The 23363-nt window shown below is 34.4% G+C and overlaps 1 long non-coding RNA gene across 1 annotated transcript; it reads left to right on the top strand.

Moving 5' to 3' along the window:
- Positions 1–13366: 13366 nt before the first annotated feature.
- Positions 13367–15153, top strand: LOC110892009. Its single transcript, XR_002565757.2, has 3 exons — positions 13367–13550; positions 14057–14111; positions 14685–15153. It is a non-coding gene; the product is annotated as an uncharacterized LOC110892009 (long non-coding RNA).
- Positions 15154–23363: the final 8210 nt, after the last annotated feature.

The raw sequence follows: 23363 nt of genomic DNA, 5'->3' as shown, positions 1-23363 counted from the left end.
TCGTGAACAACCGGTTGATTATCTGCCCCCTGTTTGCATGAAAACTTGTTGAATTTTGCAAAACCCTAGCTGTTCGAAGTTCAGGGGTTCAGAATTTGCAAAAACATGGTCGCATAGACGTTCCTTGTATGGAACGGTCGTGCCTAGCCGGCTGTTCACGACTGATCGCTGTTGGCTCGGTGTTGCACGGTGGTGCCGTTGGTCGCACGTCGTGCGGATACGACAAATGTCGGCCATCTGTGCTGATACTCGGTGACGCACGACCGTGCGGTTGGTCGCACGTCCATGCAACAGGCCCAGATCAGCAACACAGAATCTTCATAACAGTGTGTTCGGCTGTTTTTGATTGAAATTTTTCCTGCTCCTATTATTCTAACGATATTCCTCATATAGATGGATCATCCTTTCTTGCAATCTGACCCCGAGGATGAGAGAAAGGCTCTTTGTATCCCAAAACGCAACGCTTTATGGAATAGGCGAGGGCAATTCGGCGTCCCCCGGAGACTAGATTGGGATGTTACGAGAGATCTAAATCAGCGTGAGCGACTTGAACACATGGTCACTATCCCACTTTCGCGTTTGGTCGATATCAACCGCCCCATCTATCGTGAGCTCACGATAGAGTTCTATGCCACCTATTCCTGCAACAAGCCGAGAGCTTATAAAAGGCCAAACTTCCGCTACAAGGAGCGGATAACTTTCAGGTTGGGTGGACGCTGGCACAATTGGTCTGTAGGTAGATTGGGTCGGAGGCTTGGGATATACACAAATGAAGACATGGATTCTGAATTCTTCACGGATCAGTTTACCTTCCCAAGTGACAAAGCACGGGCCGCATTTTGGGCTGAAAATGCGGTTGGTGACCCTTACGACCCGAGAGTGTCTAAAGCTTCAAGGTTGAGAGACCCGTTGCATCGAGTTGTGCATCATATATTCAGCCACACCATCTGCGGGCGCATGGACAGTCTGGGAACTGTCCAACACCAGATCTGATATTTCTTTATGCGCTGGTTGAGGGAGTACACATCAACCTAGCTGCAAGGATGGCGGAATATTTTGTGAACAGCTCAGGGAGAACGCCCAATAGTCAGATTCATGGTGGTCAGTATGTGACCGAAATTGCTTACAATTTGGGCTTGATGACTGATGAGGTACTTGAGAGTCTCACTATGGTGACCGAGGGTGTATATGTTGATATCCGGTCGTTGAAGGCGATGGGGTTGATTGCTGAGACGGGTCGCGGGGATAGATTGAAGGGTTTAAACAACGAGGTCTAGGACCCGTTGCCTCCGGCTGAGAAGGAAGACGAGGATGAGGAGATGCATGATGAGGAGCAGCACGAGCAGCACGGACCACAGATACCACCACATTCACCGCAGCATCACGCATACCACCAGCACCAGGATTGGCCCGAGGGCATTCCCTCTTACCCTGAGTTTTACCAGCAGTTCCAACAAATGCAAGTTAACCAGGAGCAGGATGGGATTCAAATAGAGCAGATCAGGGCTAGTCAGGACCAGATCAGAGCTAGTCAGGACCAGATCAGGGCTAGTCAGGACCAGATCAGCGCAAACCAGGACAACTTGTACCAGGGGGTGCAAGCTGGGTTCTCATACCTGTTCGGGGAGATGCATAATGCCTATCCCGACTACTTTCAGCAGCCTCCACAGTTCCCATACGGGAACCCACCTGGTTATGGAGGCGCAGGCCCGTCCTACACGAGAGATGATGCTGGTGACGATGACTAGGAGACGGTGGAGTTGATCGTTGGTGGTTTTGTTATTTCAGTACTTTATATTCCGGGTGTTCATTTTGGTTGTTAGTTCAACACCCCCGATTATGTACTCTTTATTTTCAGACACTTTAGTTTGTTTGTCCTGTCTTTTGTATGGATTTTAGTACTTCTATTTATGTACATTATGGTTTATTTGTGTTTATTTTGTTTCTGTTCTGTTTTGCTGTACCATGTGACATACTTGCAGATTTTGGCTATCAAGTCTTCGACCGGAGCACATCACAGATACAGCTTGGAAGTCTCGTTGCATCACAATCATCTTGAGGGGAGTATTATTCTCCTTTATTTCTATATTTTGGGTTTCGCATTGGGGACAATGCGAAGTTCAAGTGTGGGGGAGGGGTTTAACTTTGTTAACTTTGTTTGTCCTATATATATATATATATATATATATATATATATATATATATATATATATATATATATATAAATCAGAAAATTCATTCAAAAATATCAGTATTTTGTACATATTTTTAGTAATAAACCGGTTGGTTGTGTTTTAGAAAGCTTCGGACTTGATAAAAACTCGATAAGCAAAATAAATTTTGAAAAAGAAAACCGAAAAGCGTGACAAACAAAGAAAGACTTGCATGATAGTTTTCACACTTTTACCCATTCCTTCCGTTACGTGAGCAGATTTGAGCCTTGAAATTGTTATATATTTGTTCAGTTCGGATATAGGAGTGAGCCGGATGTCATGTGTAATTTAGAACTTGTCACTAGTATGCTTGTTAAGACCATGTACTTGCGGAATTGTGTAGAAGTGATAGAGGCACTTAGATTACCCCTTTGTTGTTAGCCTTGTTCTTTGTGTTGTGTTTCCCGTAAACCTTACATTACCCTTTAGGATTAACCATGTCGAGCCTTCCCGTTTACCTTTGTTTACCCAACATAATCGCCCACTTAGCCAAATTTAGCCTTTTTATGTTTTAAACCTTTTAGTGTTGAAACTCGGCCAAAATAATCGTTTAACTAGCGCTTGTTATAGTTTATTATTTATTGTATAAATCCATTAGTTTGTTAAAAAAAATACAACAACAGAAAATAAAACACCCTAAAATAGGGTGAAGTAGACAAAAATCGAGCAATTTTGAATGCTAAAATGTTAAAATGTCGTTGATGAGCTCGATTTCACAAAAGTCGCCTTTTTAAGGCATTTGTATGTATAGTTGTATTGTTTGTTGCTAGTTAAACGCTACTACCGAGTTTTAACCATTTCACCACTTTAAATATCCATTTCCATACCCTTCGCCCAAGCCTAACGTTAAAACCCGTAAAGACCTCTTGATTTGCACTTTTTCACATGTTAGTTGGTGGAGACGAGATCTTATGACAAGCTTATGATATTACACATTTCATTGACACGGCATTGAGTGTTTGCACGCACACATTTTATGTATGTTTCACAAATAAAGCCGAGTGTATGTGAACATTGTGAGTTGTGTGAAGATTAGCACGTTAAGTCAATCGAAAGTGAAGTCACGGCTTTTGGTTATCTACATATATTTGCATATGCTTGTTTAGTTTGATTCATTTGATGTTGTCTTTCGAAAAACTGGCTAACCGTTTGTAGTTATTTCAATAAATAGTGTGTAAATTATCGTTCTTGTTTGATTCTATCTTTTATTGCATTTTAGTTTAGCTTGCTTGAGGACAAGCAAGGTTCAAGTGTGGGGAGATTTGATATTCGCTAATTTACACATATTTTAGTCCCCCATTTTATCCCCATTTTATGCGTTTTCGGCCGTAAAACCGTCATCCGGATACTTAATCATGTATACTTTTGTTTACAGGCCTAAAACAGCATACCAGACAAGATGATAGTGAAAACGAGGACTTTCCGGACGAAACGATAAAGCTGCGAACATTCTATTGAAATTCTGACCTGGGCAACTGGAACGGTCGTGCCACCAAATGAATGACCGTGCATCTCCGACAAATGCAGTCCAGCCCGGCAGTGAATGAGGGTGCGACCCGGCGTGCAAGCATATCCCGGTAATGAACGGGCGTGCGGTTGGTTGCACCCCGTGCGGATCCGATGTTCAGCGAAACCCCGGAACTGCACCACCAGTGCAGTTGTCCGTGCAACATGATCCCGAAAGTGAACGATCGTGCGTCCAAAGGAATGGTCGTGCGAGATCGAAGACCAATCAACTCTGCTGATGTCATAAAAGTATGGTGCAACGTAATGAAAAAGTGAACGGTCGTGCACTTTATTGACACGACCGTGCGATCGTAAAATGATATAAAAAACTTGCAGAAACATTCTGCTCATAACTCTGGACATTTTGGAAGCGATTCTGGCGATTTTCAGGCTCTGGAGGCGTTAGCTTTCACCCGGATTCAAGCCACATTGTGCCGATTAGCTTCGTTATCTTCCAGATTCTTAATCTAGTGCTTGTTTATGGTTGGGTTTTCTAATCTTTCCAGAATTTTGTTAATCTTTCAAGCATTTAGATTAATGTTTATGTATTATTGTAGCCTTTGGGCAAAAAACACAACAATCCCTTGCTTGATCATAATCATTAGCATGGTTGCAAAAGTCGCTAGGCGCTCCCTAGTCGGTCGACCGGGGAGTTGAGAGTACTCGGTCTAGGCGGAGAGTACTCGGGGAGTACTCGAACATGTTAAATTATAAAGAAATTACCTTTTGGAGATTAAATATATGTCAGATAACATAAATTTACTAATATTTATAACAAAATATGTGAAAATGATATCCATTCCTTAATATGATAGGCATAGAAATTATGCTTTATTATTATTTAAGTCAAACTAAGCCCGAGTTGACCTACTAGATCCAATTCTGGCCATGGTTGACCGCGTTTGACCGACTCCGAGTAATTAGGCGGAGTCGAAGAAAGTCGCCTCGGCAGCCTACCTTGTAGCGACTACTCGGAGAGTACTCGGCCTTGGAAACCTTGTTTTACAACCATGATCATTAGTATGTTAATCTTTGTTTGTAATGACACTTGGAAGTATTTTCTATGTTAATCTTTGATGATTAGTTTGCAACCTTGTTATTGTTGTTGATTTTTTGATTATAAGTAATTGTGTTGGATGATTGGTATATGGTTAGTTGAGATAGTTGAAAAATGAAGCTTAATTAATCATGTATTAGTAGACTTTAAACTTGGTTAACTAGTTTAGCTTAGTTAAAATGTGTGCATCATGATACTAGAAATGGTTAGTGGTTTAATAAAATGTAATTATTGTTAATCAAGAAAGCTTTCCGTCACTTAAGAACCTTAACGGGTCAAATGGTGTTGTTATGAATTCTTGCCATGATTTGTTAGCTTAGTTAGTAGTTTAGGCCAAAATTGCTATCTTGGTGAATTTATGTGCAAGATTTGTAAAATGAACTTGGTTGTGATTTAATCTAGTTTATGCTTGTCTCGGTGGTTGCATTGTGTTTATCGGTGTCACTTTCCTTGTTTAAGTGATGTTAGAAAACTCCTAACGGATGACTAACTTATTTTTAAGAGATTTTCGTAGACATTTATCAATTGCACGTTAAAGAACAATTTTAGGTGGTTAAAGTGTGTTTATCGTTTTAGCTTTCCGAATGATTGTCATGTTAGGATTCCCGAAAGGGATACTAATTGTCTTGAAAATGAAGAATTGATCGAATGCTTCTAGTGCCAAAACCGACTTAGTTGACATGATTTGGTTGTGTATTAAGCAAGGCTTCTTATCTATTTTCATATTTGAAATCTATTATGTTTTTATATGTATTTATTTATGCTTACTTTAGTTTAATTAAAATCAAACAACTTATCTTTTTACCGGTAGTTTAATGACAAAGGTCTAGTATTATTCCTCCGCCCATTTCCTTGGATCGATACTTGGTTCTTACCGATACTTTACTACATATATGACGAGGTACACTTGCCTCCTTCGTATGTGTTTTGATGTTAAAGTAATAATCACTTTCATAAATTTAAAACCGAATCGTGTGTAATTTCATTATAAAAATATGTGTAGTCGCGCACACGTCAAGTCAATACGAGGTTTTCTCCCATACGTGCCAGCGCACTTAATTTCGTTAACTATATTAATCATTTACTTGGGGTAACGTGTATTACCCGATAACCCTATGTGTTGTTTATAACACTTCAATCATACAAAACCATTTAACATACTTGTACTTACCGGGTTTGCGATCAAGCCTCGAACCGAACACATTTGTCAACAACCTTGAGCTCTGATACCAACTTGTAACACCTTTGCTATTATTTTAAAGGTTTTCGTGTAGAATACGAAAATAAACATGTAATTATAATTACATAAACGTCAAAATAAGGTTAATATTAGAACTTTTTCAATTTAAAATATTACAACGTAATGAAATTGAATTTGTCATTTAAAAGTTGTGACGTAACAACTTGGGGAAGCTTGTATCATGATTGTGTTCGGTTCCTCAATGAGCTTGATCGTCCTCCGGCAAAAAGCAAATCAAACCTACATTTCTTTTAAACATGAAATGGGTTAGTCATACTAGTTTAAAACACAATTAAACGAGTGCGCAATTAAACACAACTGAAACGAAACAGTTTTGCCAGCATATGTGGCCCTTGCGGGCCGCGACAGATCCTTACTCAGCCTTCGCGGGCCACGACTCATTGTCACGTGTCGCGACAGAAATGCACTCCTCCGTCGCGTGGCGCGGGGGAGACGTTTTTCCAGCGAATTGTTGCTGAAACCTGCACCTTTTCCCAGCTATGGTTTTAGTCGTAAAACGATCTTTAAATAGTCATAACTTTTTATCTACTTATCCGTTTTATGCGATTCTTTTTCCTATGCGTTTGTAATTTAATTCTCCATCTCATGGAGTTTAAATCCGACATTCAAACTAATAAAATTCTGAATTTTTAAGCATTAGGCTTATTATTCAAAATTAACAATTTGACCCGTTTGTATTTAAGACTTTCAAATTTGTTCCTAGTTAATCATAAATCTATACCAAAGTGTTTAAATCAAATCTCATTCTTAGATTCATAACTTTTGTGATTTACGCGGCAAACACCCAAGTTACGCGCGTAATTCATTTTTTTGACCCGATTAGGGGATTTTTATGCATTAAAGCATCAAATCCGCTCTTCTCTTTACGCACCTCGCGTTCCCACATTTAAATAACTACTTATGTTCCACCACAACTATTTTTGTGGTGGATTTACGTAAGGACCCCAAAATCCCAATTTTACCCTTCGTTTAGTCATTTTACATGAATGACCCATTCTTAGGCATTTAATCTACGAAGTTTTATGTCTACAACTCTTACATGCATCTAAGGGTTTCATAAATATAATACAAGTTTCTAAACGACCTCTAAGGGTCGTTTGCCCGATTTACCCATCAAGGGCTTTTTGGTCAATTCTAGTCTCTTATTTTGCGACGAAGACTCTCACCACTTATTCAACCAAAATAACACTTTTAACTACAACATAATTATGCGTACCTGGCTCGGATCAACATATTGACCCGTTTTAATACCTTGTCTTCACTTATTTGCTATTTCATAGCTTCGCTAATTCACGAGCCGTTCATCCTGCGAGCATGAGACTCGACATGCACTAATTAGTCGTTAATTGTCAAATGGTATCAATATTACCATTTGATCCGTTTTACCCTAAACTATAGTTTACAACATTTGTTTGTTTTTTTTAGTTCCGACCCGTATCATTTCGCGTCGGAAACCTTATTTCAAATACCATCTCTATTGTATTTATACAAAAGGTGTAAGTTTCACTTACCTTGCATCCGATTATGCTCTTTTCTTTCTCATACTTGATTCGCTTGACCCGCTTTCTCCCCAAGCTTCCACCTAGCTTGTTAAGCGCCAAACTATTATTCAATATTCACAAGGTGGTTAGATTAACCATAATTTAATACGATTATTCCACCTTACACATTTCATATCACATTATCATTCATCGTATTAGGGTTAGTTCGACTTTTTAAAAGTCAAACGCCCATTAGCATATAAAATGCACATTCAAGTTCGACAACTAGTTTAGGCATTCCATTAATTACCCGGTAGGCGTTATTTCTAGGCCATCGTTTTAACTAAAGTTTTAACAAAGTCCATTGCATTTTCAACACTTCAACTAGTTCAAGCGATTATCAAAACTAATTTATTCACTCATTTCGCAACTAAGGGTTCTCATCTATAAGTGAGACCCGTCTCATCATATCACTAGCATTCATCCGAATACCTATTATAATCAAGTTTTACACACAACCTAGTAGACCGCGATTTCATTTAGGCATTTTAACAAACACCTAGTGGGCATAATTTTTACATATTTACAATCAAGTTCATAACTTGTCATTTAGCCAAAATTAACATCAATTAGGCATGTTCATATCAATTTTCACATTAACAAATCTGAATTCACTTCATAGAACTCAAATTACACTAGAATAACAATCATAATCCTAGCGTTTAACATGTTTCTACAAAACCCACTTAACACCTTCAATGGTGATTATGAATCTCACAAGTAATAAGCAAAATTTCAACGAGTAATTGACTAGGGTTTATCCCTAGACACTATTTCATTCCTATTTCATCCAAGCAACCATCATGCATCACAAATTTCGAATTTCAAGTATTCATTCAGAATTTTAGATGGAATTTTCTATGAAATTTACATACCTTATGACCCTTTTTAGAGGAGATCACTATTCTATGCTCGGATTTTGATTTGAAACTGTTTTAGGCCTTCAATTTGATCAAATTGCACAAACTAGGGTTTGAGAGCAAGCTCCTGGTCGCCCCCTGTGTTCTAATCGACCAGACACACACTTCAGTGTGTGTTGGGTGTGGTTATTTTTGTTTTAATCATATCACTTTGAAATTGTCCAACTTTGGTCCCTCAAATATCCATGGTTTATAAAAAGCTTACTAGTTCATGCTTCTTTATTGTTTTTAAACAAATAATTAACTTGGTTAATTACCCCTAATTAACTTGGTGAGTTCCGGGAGCTCTAACCCGTTTATTTTAAGTTCCGTTAACTTGGGCCTTTTATCCATTTTTTTTAAAGTTCTTATCCGCTTTTTAATTAATGTAGGATTATTTATTTAAATTCTAATATTTACCAGGTTACTTTTACCACTAACGGTACTTTACCCGTCTTTTAGTATTAACAGGGTTTGATTACCAAACCCATTTTCGGGGTGTTACAAAGATGATGTGCTTTTATAGGGTGGTTTATTTAGTTTTATTATTTTTAATTAATAATCCATTATAATAAAACGAAAATGACAAAATTACCCCTAAGAAAAAAGACAAAACAATGAGGGTTTAGTTTGGGGAATCTGGCCTGATTTCACTTTTGGACCAAAATGACAACAAAATTAAAACCACAGGGACTCAGATGCAAAAAGTTTGAGATTTAGACTAAAATGACAAAATTGCTCAAACCTCGGATACCAAAATGACAGTTTACTCTTATTTTTATTATGAACTACTTTAAATTACCATAATTAGTGAGTACCATATGAACTACTTTAAATTGACATAATTAGTGACGTCACTATTTTCAAGTAAAATCATAAACCAATTTTTTTTTTTTTTAATTTTGTGCTCAATGGTCAAAATTGACCAGCCCCAACGGGCACATTCAGTGGGCATTCTTCGTTGAGGTACTACCTGACACCACAACCTGTCAAGCCTACCTGACTGGGTGACGACATTGTTTCCGTGGTTACCGAGATACCTGCAAGAGGTATCCGAGTTGTGCCCCACCTACCCTTAAATTTACTTAACTAAACACGACTTGTGTAACTCATTATCAAAACGGATTAAATGAGTTATCAGATTTAGGCTGGACAGTACGATATCGGTAAGCCCTTCGGGGATTTAGATTCACCGAGCAGTGATTCAAAGCCGGCCATATTCACCGAGCGGTGATTAAAACAGGGGCCTTCGAAATCGGTGTATATTCACCGAAACCAATTCTTGAATCTTGGTCAATATTTGACAGTTGGCACCCACCTTTTCTATTTTTTTTTTATTTATGACCGTTTGTTAATTTTTGAACGTTGCTCAATTTTTGAACCCAATATGACCGGTTGTAATTTTTTTATTTAACCCACAATTTTGATCATTTTTAGCAAACCACTCTTTCTAAACATCTCTCTATCTACACCCATAAACACCACTCCATTTTTCACTTTATTTTCTAAAAAATGGATGATATACCACCGCTATTCCTTCCCATTGATATTAGTGAAGACGACGATTCTTCCTCAAGTGATAGTAGTTTACTTTTTTTTTTTTTTTTTCCAAAATCTTATTAACGAAGCCGCCGAACTGGAAGACACGGGTACTTCTAGAAAAAGGAAATTTGTCCATCGAGATCGAGAGAAATGTCACGAAAACCTTATGAGAGATTATTTTGTCGAGGAGCCCGTATTCAACGAAGAGGTTTTTCGTCATAGGTTTTGTATGTCGAAAAGGTTGTTTTTAAAAATTGTGAGGGACGTGCAAGTGAATAACTCTTGGTTTCAAGAGACCCGGGATGGGGCTTTGAAGAAGAGTTTTACACCGATGCAAAAAGTTACGTCGGCGATTAAGCAACTTGCAACCGGTAACCCTCCAGACGAGTACGACGAGTATTTAAATATGTCCGAAAGGACTTCCCGAGAATGTCTAGAAAATTTTTGCGACACGGTATGTGATTTGTACGCTTCCGAGTTTTTACGTAGACCTACTAGCCACGACATTGCGCTCTTGTACCAAGCTCACGAGGAGAAACATCACCTTCCTGGGATGTTGGGTAGTCTTGATTGTACACATTTTGTTTGGAGAATGTGTCCAACGGAGTTGCGAGGTCAATATATGAGGTGGGATCACAGTTACCCGACAGTTATGCTCGAAGCGGTGGCCTCTCAAGATTTGTGGATTTGGCATGCTTTTTGTGGTCCAGCAGGTTCACAAAACGACATCAACGTGCTCCAACAATCTCCGTTATTTCTTACTCAACGAAATGGAACGGCACCAAAATGCCCATTTTATGTGAACAATCACTTTTACAAGCGTGGATACTATCTTACCGATGGAATCTACCCTACTTGGTCCGTGTTTGTGAAATCATTTCCGTATCCTCACATTGTGAAAGAAAAGAAGTTCAAGAGGCAACACGAGGCGGCAAGAAAAGACGTGGAACGGGCTTTTGGTGTCTTAAAGGCAAAATGGGGTGTACTTAATCGACCGATGCGTGCTATGAGTGTTAAAAAATTAGGAGTGTCGTATATGCGTGCATTATTATGCATAATATGATTCTAAAAGACGACGGAAACGCGATTGCACCGGTACGTATTCGGGATCCTCCAGTCGAGCCCGTTTTCGAAGACACTGCTTATAACGAGCTCATTGATGAAGATACACATTATAGACGAAAATGTGATCTTGTGGAGCATCTTGGAAAACAATATTTACCCCACCTTTTGACGGATTCTGACGACGAATAGTTAAATTAGGTTTTTTTTTTAATTTATTTTTAGATTTTACTGTCATGTTATTTATTTTAATTATGTAATGTGTTTTTCTTAATTAAAAGTACTTTTATTTAGATTAATTTATGTTTTATTTATTTATGCATAATTTATAATTTCTAGAAATAAAAAAATATATAACTCAAACATCCTGACAGTGTTTGAATCATTGCCCGTGATTGAGTGTAAAATGGGGAGTTAACATGGCATAATATTATTCGTTGGACAATGACTCAAACACCCTAGAGTGTTCGAATGATACCCTCCACCCCTTATGATAATCAAATATTAAATGAGTTGAAGATATGTAAATGGGTTGCCAATTGAACTTTAAAGTTAAATAGAAATTAAATATATTCTAAACGCTATCTAAGAAATTAAATAGAAACGGAAATAAAATGAACCATCCATTTTATTGCAACTTTTTGAGTAACATTGAATGATTGTGGATTTGTAATTATGCTTTTGTCCAAGTGTAATGTAATAAAACCCCACGTCATGTGAACGTTTCATTATATATGAATATGAATATGAATTTAAGTGGTAGACATTAAAAGTCGTAATATGTTTACATCCATCCATCCCATATTTATTAAAAAGTATTATTTAGTTGCATTCGTTATCAACATAACGATCCACAAACTAGCATTTTTGATAGTGAACGTTTGAACATGCTTGGTGGTCATCGATAAGTTGCGAATTCAGGGATTTTTGTAAGTGAGGGCTAACATGGATCGAGGTAAATGAATCGGGTCAAAATAAACCTGGTAGAAACAAAAAAGTAACGCGAAATTGTTAAATAACAATTAAAAGTTTTATTAGTAATATAATTAATTTTACAGGATAACTATTATGTTTTTTTTGTACACGATTGGTTTATTCTTTTGATTAACAATTATTATTCACATTCTTATTTGAAAATTTTAATTGGTATTTGATTAATAATAACTATTCACATTCTTATTTGAAAACTTTAACTAGGTTTAAACAAATTCGTCGCGTTGCGGCGAATTTTTTTTTATTTAGTATGTGTTTACATGTGGTTTGAAATCATTACGAGTTGCGAATGGAACTACTGACAAGAATAAAAAGAAAATATAGAAAAAAGCACTAAAAGATAAACGAAAGAAAATCAACAAAAAAAGTTGTATGGTAAAGATGTTGTTCGTATGAAACCCGTGGTCAGAGATGAGCAAATGGTACAGGGTACCGACACCGAATTTCCCGAACCAAAAGATCTTAAATACCAATTCGGTACCGACTTTTGGCGTTCTTGGTACCGGTTCGCTACTGTTTTTTACCTTCATATACTAGTACTGTATCGGTTGGCACCAAGCTTATCCCTACCATTGAAAAAAAAGAAGTCATAAAAAGTTGAAGAAAATCAAGAAAAAAAGTTGTACGATATCATTGTCCGTACGTTACCCGTGATCAGGGATGAGCAAATGGTACCGCGTAGCAGTACCGAATTTCCCGAACCAAAAGATTTTCAATACCAATTCGGTACCAACTTTTGGTGTTTTCTGTACTAGTCTGTTGCCGGTTTTTACCTTCATGTACAGATACCGTACAGGACCGTACCGGTATTTTCGATACCGGTTGACACCAAACTTATCCCAATACGTGATACAAAAAAATAATTAAAGTTAAGAAAAATTATACATTGTGTTTTTAATATATGTATAAATAAGAAAAATATGAAAATAAAATAATAAAAGTATATAAAAACCTATATATTGCTATTATTATAATAATAAAACACTATTCAATACATTGTATTTTTAATATATGTATAAAAATATAATATAATGTATAATATAATTGGTAAATATGAAATTACTATTCACATTCTTATTTGAAAATTTTAATTGGTAATATGAAACATATTTTAAAAATTAGTAACAAGGAATTAGAAAGACCCCAAAAAGGTTTATTAGGCATAAGTTAAATTAATTAAAATTTAACTTGGTTAATGGGAAATGCTACAATTACTAGTAATAAAATGACATGCGCTTAAATTAAATAAGTGAACAAACTAAAAGGGCCAAAGGTGTTAAATGTCAAAACTCTAATTAATAAAAGAATGAAAAATTAAAACTCACACACATAGTGTGTGTGAGTCTGCGATCGAACAGAGGGAGGGACAAGGTGAAAAACCTAGCTTTGTTAATTCCATCAAATTGAGTAGAGATTTCAAGGATAATCAGTTGCATGACCCTAAATTTCGATCATCCAAACGTACTCAGTAAAGTGGTAAGTCGAATTCCTTGATTTGGTGAATTATAGGAGATGGGTTTTTCACCCAATCATGAATTTATGCAAGCATTTGTGTGATTGGAAGTAATGCTTACAAAATAGGACAGGAATAATGTTTGATTTTAGCATTTTGATTGATTTGTAGCAAAAACCCATTTGATGAAAAGTTAGCATGAATAGGATGATTAAGTAGAAATATATATGTGAAATCTTGATGTATGATCTTGTTTGTAATACATGAATGTTAAGTAAATTGATGAAGAATAAAAGAGTTATGTAAACTTGAATGATTGATGATAATATGTGAGATAAACTAGTAAAGTCATGCTTTATATGCTTGTATTAAGTGTCCTATTAATGCGAAACCCGCCAAGTGTTTGATGAAATGTCTAAGAGAACAAATATGTAAAATTTGTTCATTTATGATAATGTTGTCATATGAGGAATTATATGAATGATGGAATGATATAGTTTGGGCTAAATGAGTGAATGTATTAATGTAGGCGTAAAAGAAGAAAGCTCAAACGCTAGGAAATTTGGAAAGCTCGCAAGATCGAGGTATGTTGTTTTATGCATACAAACTTTATTTTGTAACTTGTCGTTTTTATACCAAAATTATAATTATGGTAGTCCGTAGTAGTTATGTTGTAGATAGCATGACCCGTCACAAATGGGTCATATGAAATGAAAGTTTATGAATAATATTGTGATATGAACGGTTTATCTCGAATGGACCGTATATTGGAAAGTTATCTAAGAAAGGAATGTAATTACTCGAACGGTTATAAATGGATTGGAGTTGATGTAAGTATAAAAAATTAACGGAATGTATTCGTTCGTGGTAAACTGACTGAATGGAAGTTTATGTTACGAATGTAACTACCCGTTTCTAGCGGGTTAGTAAATGTATGTTTTATCTCACTAATGAGATAGTATGTTTTGACCCGTTTCAACGGGTAAGTAATGAATGGTATGTTTTATCTCTATTTTGAGATAAGTATGTTTTGACCCGTTTCGACGAGTAGTAAATGCAAGAATAATGTGAAGACACGAAATAGATGACTTGGTTTATTAGATAAAATGTAACATAGTTAATGGAATTTAACTCTTCAAGTTTGTTGTTTGATGTAGGTAAATCCTCAACATAATGGCTTGGCGACTTGGAACGAACACACATGAATCACGTCCACCATGTGCTTCCGCTACTTTTGTAATTATGTTATGGGTCAAAAATACTTTTGTGGTATATAACTTTTGTTTAGTAGCTAGACTTTAAAGCTTAACATGTTATGTCTTTTGAATGTGTCGTAGAATTTCTTGAAATGATGATTGTTAAAAACAGGGAACCGCTCATGTTACGAACGGGTCATGCCCAATTTTTGTTAAAAATAGTATGTCATTAATAATATTTCCGAGTGTGCATTAAGGGTGTTTCAAATACTTTTGTTACAAATAGTTTATGTTTAGTTGTTAAGCTTTAAATCTTAGTATGCTATGTCTTACGTATAACCTAGCTGGTTACGAATGTCTAAACAGAATGGTTTTTGTATGAACAATTATGTTTATTTCTAATGGTATGTAAAAAGTTTAAACTGGGTCATGATTTTCGTCGATAAAGTATTGAGTTTTGACCTTATGGAAAGTGGACGTTTCAAAAGGCCTAACGATGTAAAATTGTTAGAAGCAAGAAGTTAGAAGTTTAGATGAGATGTAGTGGATTCATGCCCACTGCCAAGTCACCCACCCTCGGCGCTAAATACTGGATTGGTCCGTTAACCTCACTTGAAATGACACTTTATCAAACCATGAGCTAAGTGCAAATTCACATATACACGATGGTTACTTAATCACCGATTCATTCACAAATACACAATCATTACTTATTCATCAATTCGTTTTAAATACTAAAAAACTTAAAAAAATCAACCATAAAGGTAAATACTTAGTAAATCACAAGTCACTACTAGGGCTGTAAATGAACCGAACGTTCAGTGAACTGTTCGTGAACCGTTCGGCGGGAAATTCGTTCATGTTCGTTCGTTTAATAAACGAAGGAACATGAACAAGAAATTTCGTTCGCAATTAGTTAAATGAACGAACATGAATAGAGGTCTCGTTTGTTCAACTGTGTTCGTGAACGTTCGGTAAATTGTTGGTGAACGTGTTCGTGAACATTCGTTCATTTGCGCTCGTTTATGTTCGTATGTTTGTGTTTTAATTAAAGATTTTATACTTTCATATATTTTATCTATACTTTTTATATTATTAAACTTTTATTATTAACAATCAAACCATTAAAGCCCATTTCACCTTGTTTATGCACCATTTCACTTTCCTTTCTCATTATTTACATTGACAAATACGATTGACATCTGTTGCACAATAAGGGATTCAAGTTTCAGTGCTACTCTCTGGGCCATCCACCTTTATCATTCGTGGCGTTCGCCAAATTTATTTGTGTTCATGAACCGTTCGTGAACACGGTCATTTCGTTAATGAACAAACACGAACATAAAATCTCGTTCGGTAAGTGCTCATGAACCATTCGTAAACACATTTATTTGCTTAACTAACGAACACGAACAAAACCTTATTCGTGTTCATTTAGTTCGTTTATAGCACTAATCACAACAACTATAAGTTCCTAGCTACGAACATGCTTTACTAAAATCATGAAAAAAAAAAAAATACTATGCTCTCTAGTCGTGTAACATCCCTCTTTCTTTAGGTGATTCGATAATGAGATATTTCGTGGAAATTAGGTACCATTTTTTTTTTCAGAATATAAATACGTATGCATTACCTCACTCTTTTAGATTCCATAAAATACACTATGATTTTTTTACATACATCCAAAATAATCAAATAAAATAACTTATTAAACCATGTTTTATTTCACGCCCTGTTTAATAAAAAAAATGTTATGGACAACATAGGTTAAATAACACCATTAGTAAAAACTAAGCGAGTTTACATAAAATAGAGACAATTGCATATTTTCTCTTAAAAAACTGCTTAATTACGTATTTATCTCATTTAAAATTAAAATTGCATATATCCACTTCCTTACCTATTAAAATTGCATATATCCCATTCTTTAACTAATATAATTGCAGATTTACCCATTTTGATTTATTTTATTAAAAACAAGTTATATAATGACTTTTTTACCCTTCTTTTTACAAAAATTTAAAAAAAAATACAAATTTATTCATTTTTACTAGTCTTTCTGGGTTTTTCACAATTCTTTAAAAAATACATATTTATTCATTTTTACTATTTTTATTAAAACTTAAACACTGAAATAAACCGCTAAACTAGTAAAAATCTACAAAAACTAGTAAAAATGAATAAATATGCATTTTTTTTTAAGTTTTAGTAAAAATAATGGTAAAAAAGTCATTATATAACTTGTTTTTAAAAAAAAACCGCTATTCAGAAGGGGATGTCGGGGCAGTTTGTTGCTCGTCTACTTGCTATCCTTATGTAACTTGCCTTGGTGATTGGAATGAAACAATAGCAAGAAAAAAAAATTGGTTTTGAAAAAAATGTGTAAATTTGCAATTTTATTAGTTAAGGAGGGGATATATGTAATTTTAATAGTTAAGAAAGAGGATATATGCAATTTTAATTTTAAGTTGAGTAAATACGCAATTAAGCAGTTTTTTAAGAGTAAATATGCAATTCTCCATATTAAATAACCCAATCCTCAAACTAACACCCTAAAAATTTTCACCAACTCGACCCATAGCCATTCTTTTTCTAGGACTCTCGTATAAGAGTCCAAACATTTCTCTTGCCCATTCTACCCCTGTTGGCCACTAAGCCCTTCTTGGAACTAAACCCGAGCATGACAGGATGCCCGATTTGATCGAGCTGAAAGAAAAGTTAAAGTTTTTAAGTGGTTCAACATCAATTCTCTAGATATAAGTTATTTGAATATAAATTTACTTTAGGTCATGGAAAAACAAAAATAGTGAATATGTTGCTTAACTTTTTTTTTTTTTTTTTTTAATGGAAAAGCAAAAATAGTGAATATCAAAAAGAAGGTGAACTTGAAACTTGAAAGTGGATTCGCAGCAACAAAAGGATGAAAATATTGGGCCGTAAATTAAGTAGCTGATGATGGGGCTTGGGTTAAGTGGGCCATCACAATAAAGACTAAAGAGTAAAGAGTAAGATTTTGAGCTTGGCAATTTTGGGGTAAAAATATATATGTACAGAGCTTGGCAATTTTGGGGGGTAAAAATATATGTACAAAACGGGGACATCTTCCTGATGGTAAGTAATCTACTTCATAATAAAAGGTTGGGAGTTCACAATCAACGATTTTGGAGATTTTGGGGGATGATTAATTCATCATCTTTGTAGTCAATGACAAGAGCATTGTCGGACCTAGCCCATTAATTTAGGGGTATCCCAAAAATAATTTTTTTACCAAGCAATCATACAATAATAAAAAAAAAGAAATTTATTTTGAGGCTTGGGCTATGTTTATCAATTGGGCGTCTTTCAATTATATTATACTTAATTTGTGCTTAATTATTATACAAGTTTGGTGTTGTAAAAGGTTTGTGCTTAAAAAAAATTTGGAATTTTAATAAATTAAAGTATCCTATTTTTTAGGGGTATCCCTATATTTGTTCACAGGAATCTTTAATATAAAACCGGAAAAAATTACACTACGAAAACGAGGTTGAGCCGTAGCCCGTGATACCCCTCATTATATTACAAGTCCGCCACTGGACAAGAGATTTTGCTTATCCGAATCCTTCCATCATGCTCGAAAAATCATTACATAGTCACAACGATATAAGCGATATGTGATTTCAGTGGCGCGAATAATTAGTTGATTTTAATTGTTGAACATGTAATTAGTTGTAAGCATTGGCATGCAATTGTGTTACTATTTATATCAACTCACCTTCCTTATAGCAAGTCAAGAATCAAAATCCTAGTTTGTTTGGTTTGTCATCATATATTAACCATTTCTTCCCATCTTTGATTTATCAAAACAAGTGTGTATATATATATATATAGGGGATAGTTCAAATGAAAACCACTTTTATTGTGAAAACTCGAAAACTAACTAAAAAAAGCCTAAAAAACACACAAATTTTTTTTTTCAATTTTTTTTTATAAAAATCGCTAGTTTTTATATATAAAAAAAACTTTTTTTTCAAAAAAAAAAAAAAAAAATTTTTGTGTAGTGCACATGTGTAATAATACACACGTGTAGTACACATACATATATGCAGTATTACACATGTGCACTACACAAAAAATTTTTTTTTATATTAAAAAACCTGCGAAATTTTGATTGCAAAAAAAAAAAATTAAAAAAAAAATTTTTTTGTATGTTTTTTTGGCTTTTTTTAATTAGTTTTCGAGTTTTCACAATAACTAGTGGTTTTCATTTGAACATTATATATATATATATATATATATATATATATATATATATATAGGGGGCTGCTAGAATGAGAACCACCCCGAGTTGTAAGAACCGCGAGAACTACACCCCACGGAGCGCCGTTCGCCGCGATTTTTTTTTTACAAGTAGATGTGTGCATTATAAACACGGCCGTAAAAAATCACGGCGAACGGCGCTCCGTGGGGTGTACTTTTTTACACCTCAAGTTTGGTGTTTTTTAATTTTTTTTCTTTTTTCTTTTTTTTTTCACCAAACTTGAGGTGTAAAAAAGTACACCCCACGGAGCGCCGTTCGCCGTGATTTTTTACGGCCGTGTTTATAATGCACACATCTACTTGTAAAAAAAAAATCGCGGCGAACGGCGCTCCGTGGGGTGTAGTTCTCGCGGTTCTTACAACTCGAGGTGGTTCTCATTCTAGCGGCTCCCTATATATATATATATATATATATATATATATATATATATATATATATATATATATATATATATATATATATATATATAGGGGAAGGATGTATAGAAAACCCACTTTAATTTAGAAAACCCGGGAAACTCAAAGCTCCCGATGTTTTTTTTTGTTGAAAAAATTTACACATGTTATATACATGTTTTTAAGGGTTTTGGGCAAAAAAAATTAAAAAAGCGCCGAGTAGATATTTAAAAAAAAATAAACAAGTTTTGGTGTAACACATGTTACATTCATCTGACATATTTGTAACATGTGTTACACCAAAACTTGTTTATTTTTTTTAAAATATCTACTTGGCGCTTTTTTGATTTTTTTTGCCCAAAACCCTTAAAAACATGTATATAACATGTGTAAATTTTTTCAAGAAAAAAAAACATCGGGAGCTTTGAGTTTCCTGGGTTTTCTAAATTAAAGTGGGTTTTCTATAGATACTTACATTATATATATATATATATATATATATATATATATATATATATATATATATATATATATATATATATATATATATATATATATATATATATATATAGTGAGGGGCTCATGCGAGAAGCCGAGAACCACCCTTATTGTGAGAACCTTGAGAACCAAGGTGAACACAACCTAAAATAGCTAAATAAACCTAAAAAAACCTACCCCCCCCCCCTCAAAGCTAAAAACTAAAACCCTAAAAAAACCTAACCCCCCCCCCACAAGCTAAAATGCTAAAAACTAAACCCCCAAAAAACCTAAAAAAATCTAAAATTTGTTTTTTTTTAATATTTTTTATGCTCAAATCGCTACTTTTAGTGGCAAAAAAAAATTATTTTTTTTGGCTTCGAAAAGTAGCGATTTTTAAATAAAAAATATTAAAAAAAATTTTGTGTGATTTTTAGCTATTTTTAGGCATTTTTGGTGTGTTCACATTGGTTCTCACGGTTCTCACAATATTAAGAGGTGGTTCTCGCATGATCTTCTCCCTATATATATATAGGCTAATGCTAGACAAAAAACCCTAAAAATTTTAAGAAACTCTGGAAACTAAAAGCTCCCGACTTTTTTTTTTTGAAAAAAATAACACATGTAATATACATGTTTTTAAGAGTTTTGGGCCAAAAAAAAAAAAAAAAAAACAAAAAAGCACCAAGTACTTTAAAAAAAAAAATAAACAAGTTCCAGCAACTTCGGTGACTAACATGTGTTAGACAAAAAATGCTGAAAGTTGCTGAAATTTGTTTTTTTTTTAAAAAAAAACCCTTCGGCGCTTTTTTGATTTTTTGGCCCAAAACTCTTAAAAACATGTATATTACATGTGTTATTTTTTTCAAAAAAAAAAAAGTCGGGAGCTTTGAGTTCCCGGGTTTCTTAAATTTTGAGGGTTTTCTATATAGCCCAACCATATATATATATATATATATATATATATATATATATATATATATATATATATATATATGTTTAGGATAATTTTATCATTTATTATGTGTATTTTTGCGATTACATACATGTTAAGAGTAATTTTATCATTTTTATATGTAATTTTATAATTACACATATGTAAACTAGTTTTTTTTACATATATGTAATTTGTTATGACACATATATATATAATTTTGGCAATTAAACATATATAAACTACTTTTAACATGTATGTAATCAAAGAAATACATATAATAGATGATAAAAAGATCATAAATACAAACACTTATATATAAAATGATTGTTTATTAGGAGTTCTGAAAGTTCTGTAGTTATTTAGAGTTCTGAAATGAACTCAACCCTATATATAGGGTAAGGTTAATTTGAGAACCACATTTATTGTGAGAACCGCGAGAACCAATGTGAACACAAAATAAAATCTAAAAAAAGTAAAAAAAAACACTCAATTTTTTTAATATTTAAAAAAAAAAATCGCTATATTTCGTTAAAAAAACTTTTTTTTGAGTAACAGTTATCCATGCACATGTGCATATGTATCATTACTTCGACAAATTCCGTAATATATTATCAGTAATAGACAATTGCATTTTAATTTACAATACCATCCGTAATACACTACTTTTTACATTACCAATATTCAAAATGTACATGTGCATCATTATGTATAACCATGATATAACGTGTTTTGGTACAAAAAGTGTGTGATTTTAAATGGAGAAGTAGGCCTATATACATGTTTTTTTGTTAGTTATATCTAGTGGTTGATGGTTGGGTTATAGTTGTCAATTTATGATGTAATATGTTGATTGGATGATATAAATAGTGTTTATATACATGTAATAAAGTGAAAATATTGGTAATGGTATTGTATTATGGATGGTAGGAGGTAATGGTATTGTATTATGGATGGTAGGAGGTAATGGTAGTGTATTATGGATGGTATGATAGATGAAAGGGAAAGTGTATTCAAAGTAGTGTATTTCGTGTTGATACATATAGATGCACGTGTGCATTTCTAATACGGGTAATGAAAAAGTAGTGTATTACATATGGTAGTGTAAATGAAAGTGTAATTGTCTAATATTTGTAATGAATTACGGAATTTGTCAAAGAAATGACAAAAATGCACATGTGCATGTTTGTGTATTAGATGGAATGATAGATGAAAGAAAAGTGTATTTAAAGTAGTGTACCAAAACACCTTATTTCATGTTGATACATATAGATGCACATGTGCATTTCTAATATTGTTAACGTAAAAAGTAGTGTATTACACGTGGTAGTGTAAATGAAAGTGCAATTGTCTAATATTTGTGATGAATTACGTAATTTGACAAAGAAATGATACATATGCGTATGTGCATGGATAATTGTTACTCGATTTTTTTTTTGAAATTTTATTTTTATTATTGACGAAATATAGCGATTTTTCCAAAAAAAAAAATAGTAAATTTTTTTTTGGGTGTTATTTAGATTTTTTAGGTATTACTGTTTGTGTTCACACTGGTTCTCGCGGTTCTCACAATAAAGGGTGGTTCCTAACGGATCCTTATCCTATATATATATATATATATATATATATAAATTAGGATTAGGTTGAAGAGTGAACACTAGTGTAGCTTGCGAACTGAGTGAACTAATCCTGGCCATACACGTGTGTAGATCAATGGCCAGGATTTGTTCACTCAGTTCGCCAACACATTAGTGTTCACTCTAGAACTCCACCCTATATATATATATATATATATATATATATATATATATATATATATATATATATATATATATATATATATATATATATATATATATATATATATATATATATATTGAAGGGTAAGGCCCCAAAAATTCCATACCAAGTACTTGGGACCGTCCCACAACCTCGTCTTCTAAACCTTCTTTAGGCCTTGCGCGGCTGCGCACTGACCTTGCAAAGAATTAAGAAGAAAGACAGCAGATAACACCTTCACGCCGAAAGGGCATAAACAAATCCCTGCGCCACTTCTCTATAGCAAAGGGATAAAAATCCCAGCAAGTACTTCCGCTTGAATAATACCCAGACTTGGGTATTTTCTACTAAACTGACACCACACGGTAAAGAGTCACATAGGATTATGGCAATAATCTTCTAGAAGACTCAATCATACAACACCAGATGGTTATAACCGTCTGGACACGTGTCATCACCCCAGGCCATCCTAGAATCACGATGATGGCATGGAATTGGAGGAAAACTTCCACTTGTCCACTTTCCACGTGGCACTTCCCCGGCCTTTGATTAAGATTGCGATCCGTGTGCTCCCACAATCCGATCAAAAGAGATAACGGAAGAAAGATAACCGCTTACGGGGTTAGCATCTTCCGTTAACATTTCACCAACGAGTTTTCCCGCCCAAACTCCCGGCTATAAATATGAGAGTAATCCAGGTATAAAGTTCAAGTCACACACACTTCGTTAACACTTCTTCTTCTTCTTCGTAAATA

Source organism: Helianthus annuus, chromosome 11 (genome assembly GCF_002127325.2).
Source record: "Helianthus annuus cultivar XRQ/B chromosome 11, HanXRQr2.0-SUNRISE, whole genome shotgun sequence".
Lineage (NCBI taxonomy): Eukaryota > Viridiplantae > Streptophyta > Magnoliopsida > Asterales > Asteraceae > Helianthus > Helianthus annuus.
The sequence above is the reverse complement of the archived record's forward strand: the minus strand, read 5'-3'. Positions and strand labels throughout refer to the sequence as shown.